At 50.1% G+C, this 4,173-nt stretch overlaps 1 protein-coding gene across 1 annotated transcript in view; it reads left to right on the top strand.

The window, feature by feature from the left end:
* Positions 1-4,173, top strand: part of LOC102369346 (cytochrome P450 4V2-like) — a 92,433-nt gene that overhangs the window by 41,599 nt on the left and 46,661 nt on the right. The gene's annotated exons all lie outside the window — the stretch shown is intronic.

The following is a 4,173-nucleotide window of genomic DNA, read 5'->3' as shown; positions in this document are numbered from 1 at the left end:
CATTCCTGGAACCTCTTCTCACCCCTAATACTTCCAACCCAGACCACCGGTCCAAAATTAAACAGACCATAAGCACACTGACTGCAACTTAAATCTAAGTCCATTAGCTAGTTACTAAAACCTTCATTAGTTTAGTGACTGTGGGCATTTTTACATGTGTTGCTGACGTGGCACCAGGTGCACATGCATCAGCAGCACGGTGCGCCTCCACACTGACAAAATGGCGGTGCGCTTTGAACTAAAGTGCACTGAGCATGTTTTAATTCAAAACACACCACTGCCATTATCTCAGCACGGAGGTGCACTGTGCCGCTGATGCACATAATTCACAAGGCTGCCAAAGCACATCAATTTACGTGCTCCAGCAGACTCAATTAATCAAGTCTGCTCTGACACACTGGATTTCCAGCATGTCAGGGCAGGCTCCCTGCATGTGTATAAGTGACCTCTGTTCCCTACTAGCCCCCAGCTCCTTGTTTGTTGTTCTCAGTCTTCCTGCAACAGCCATCTCACAACAAGGATCTTTCCATTCAAGCGTTTGGGGCCAGACTGCCAGCTCCAGGTCTGGACCTGAGTTTATCTGCCTCCTAGACCTTGCCTTCTTCTGGTCAGGTGATGCCCTAGGCTGGATACAAATGCTTCCTGATTTAGTTTATTGGCTGTACTCCAGGGTAGCTTACTGCTGCTGGTCATTGTTGCAGAGTCTTGTCTCCACATGCAACTACCTCTGCAATAGGTACTCATAGCAGGTAGAACCCTTGGGACCGATTCAGTAGTAGTAGCTCATAATAAGCAGCTTTCCCCTCCTGAGGCACTTCTGGTGGCTCTTTCATCTGTAAAGTAACAGGAACCCTAGGCTCCCTGTTACATTCTATACCAGGGGTCAGCAACCCCCAGCACATGTGCCAAGCATGGCACGCGAGGCCATTTTGCTTGGCACACCACCACCAGCCCGAGCTCTCAGCAGCTGCTGCCAGCTACGGAGCCCAGGCTGCTCCCAGCAGGCGGCAAGCCCTGCTGCAAGGAGACCGGGCTCAGTGAGCTGGTTGCAGCTGGGAAGCTGCAAACAGCTGCTCCGGATTCCAGCATGTCGGCACTCCGGCACCTTCCAAGGTAGACGTTGTGGTTTTTTTGGCACTCCCGCCAAAAAACGTTACCTACCCCGGCTCTATACCACCCTTGCCTAAAGATCTTGTGGGCTTATGCTGCAATTTGCTTCCCCAAAACTGACTGCAAAAGGAGCTGCTGAAGTTTATATGGCCACATGCAGTACAGTTGGGCCTGTGCTGGTACTAGCCTGGGATTAATTTTTTTCCACTGCTATTACTCATCTTCCCATCCCATTTGCATTTCTATAACTTAGTAAAATATACCAAAACATGCAGCACATTTTGCCTTTCTCATGGATTCTTTGCTATCTTTTGCTATACCCCTTACACGTTACATTCCCCTCCTTTTCCCTTTTTTATGTTTGTTTTACAAACTTTAAAAATTAGCTGAAGCTTGTATCTAATAATGATTTAAGTAATATACAAACCACATCGTATTTTTTGTATATTAGAAGAAATGCAATCTACACTGGCTATACTATACTTTGTAAACATTTGTGTTAACTTTGAGTCCTTTTTAGCTTGTGTTGTAATGGTTTTAGTAGGCTGTAGGCTGTTGTTTTAAGTTAGACCAAGTTAGCATAATTGAGGCTAGAGGAAGTAGTGTAAAAGGAACTGCATTACGGGTGAAAGAACATTCTAAAAACGGCTAATGTAGATAGATTTTGATTAGTGAAGGCCATTGTGTTTCAGCCTAACATCGGTGAGTGTAAACAGATGTCGCCCTTGTGCCACAATAAAAATGTTTATGGCAGCACAAGTTGTCAATGAACAGACATCCCTGCCTTTTGCCCAAAAATGTTTGCATGACTGAACCTAGGCTCAGTTCATGATGCCTTATAGGAAAGGATTTCTGTTCACTTATTGCAAATTCCCAGGGCACAGTTTCATGCTGCCATGCCCCAAGCCCATGGGGGTTCCCTTACTTGCAGTGGAATCCTGCAGGGGATTTTGAAGGCATTTCACAAATTGGATTGAGGCAGACACATTGAGAGTAAGCTGTGGCACCCGGGCCAGTGGGTTCCCCAACTTGCAGACACAGGTCCCTGATATCTCTTGCCAGGAGATTCCTGGTTCTCAGGTTATACATTACTGTACCCTGACTCTGCAGAGGGAATCCTGAGACACATCTGCAAGCAACCCCTCCCCACCGGGAACCCTGCTTGCAGATGTGTGCCCTGGATCAGGGTGTAGGGTGCAGCATCTGGGGCCATTGACCCACAGTTCAAGGCCCTGAAGCCCCTGGAGCGGCAGGGGATTGTCCCTGTGGGGATGATGGCCCCAGCAACATATATTTCTGCTGATCAGTGAGAAGAGTTGTGCTGGGAGACATCCTGGCATAGCTGATGCCACATCAAAACCTCTATTTGTAGCCAATATGACACAACAGCAGGGGCTGGCAACCTTTTGCCACCATGGGTTGGAGCTTACAACCTGTCCCCCTGTTGTGGGCCTTAAATCTCTGCCCCCCTGAAACATCCTAGCCGCCTGCACTTATCTTCAGTGCAGATGTTTGGCCTCTGTGCAGCTGAAGTAAGCACAAGCAAGACGAAGCACTGGAGAGGGCTGTTTAGGGGATGAGCAGCTATATGTAGCTCCTTTTTGCCTAGAAGTCAGTGCTCTGCGAGTGTGTTCCTCTGGCATCCTTTGCTGAGATTCCTATGTGCAACCATAATGAAGCTCCCATGCTTCTTTGAACTTAGGGAGGCTTTTTAACCACATTTGCACAACTAACAGGTTGGTCACCTGTTATGAACTCAGGATTTTAAGATGCATGCGTGAGGCAAGGATTTCTTGGGTTGTCAGGACGGTGGTATCCTTTACTGGATCAGCTATGTAGTTGGGATAAAGTTGCATGGCCTTTTGAACACAAGACATTCTTTCTCAAGGGTCTGTGTACAGGAACCAGGCTCAGCATCAGCGTTTTAAGATGCAGTAAGTCTATGTTGCAGGGCTGCTTCTTTCTGTTAAATTGCTAAGTACTGGACCATAAAAGTATGATTGGATGCATTGTGTTATTCTTCATCCTCCATTTGGTAGCAAGATTCATAGTTGGAGAACTTTATGAACATAAGAATGGCTATTTAGTGGTCCATCTTGCCCATACACAGTGGCACAGAGTGGGTACTGAAAAGGAGAGAGAGCTGGGTATGACCAATTTTTTCCCCTGCTGTTCCTTTCTCACTTGCTGTCTCCAGCATTTAAGGCCTAAAAAGTTCTGATTCAGAGGCTCAGCCCCTAACTCCTGTGCTCAATAGTTACCTGTGCCCCTTTCCTCCAAGGATTTGTCTAATCTCTTTTTGAATATGGTAAAACTGTCCCCTTCTGCATCATCTGGTGGCAAGGAGTCCCACACTTGAATGAGATGCTGTGTGAAAAACAACTTCCTTGCGCTAGTTTTTATGGTTTTAATAGTTTGCTTCTGCACTCCCTTCACTGGAGCACTTGCGGGTTTGTTTTTCTTATGTGGGCCTAAGCGTCAGGATCCAAGGCGGGGCAAAGCATGTTCCCCGCTGGGTTATTTAGCTGTCTGGGGGGACTCGGTTACAAAAAGCAGTACCCCTCTTGCAAAATGTTTGCTGGGATGGAGGTGCCGGGCTGGAGCACTGCTGGTTCCCTGGTACCGTTTGGGGGCAACCACTGCCCTGGTGTCGCTTGGGGAGCCATGTCCTTTGCCTCAGGCTGCCCCTCCGGGCTGAATCCCTGGGGGAGAGCACAGCCGGGGTCCTGGGGGCCAGCCCCGACGCTGCTGTGTGAGGCAAGGCCTCTGGGCCGCTTCTGCCCCGCGACGCAAAGGCGGGCACGGCGGAGGCTCACAGCTGGGCAAGGGGGGGCCAGAGGCGGTCCCCTCCGCTCCAGCCGGGCGGGCGCCGTGTGGGCAGCGGCTCTGCCCCCCTGGCAGGCGCGAGTAGCGGGATTTCCTGCTCGCTCTTATGGCTCCTCCCCGGCCCCGCCTTGTCCCCACTGCCCTGCACCAGTGTCCCCGTCCCCCCGAGGCAGATGGCGGCGGCGGAGGAGGGCGCGCGGCTGCTGTACTGGGCGGCGGCGGCGGCGGGCGCCCTGC

This window comes from Alligator sinensis, unplaced genomic scaffold, assembly GCF_000455745.1.
Source record: "Alligator sinensis unplaced genomic scaffold, ASM45574v1 scaffold528_1, whole genome shotgun sequence".
Classification (NCBI taxonomy): Eukaryota; Metazoa; Chordata; order Crocodylia; family Alligatoridae; genus Alligator; species Alligator sinensis.
Note: the sequence above shows the minus strand (reverse complement) of the source record. Positions and strands in the feature narration are given on the sequence as shown.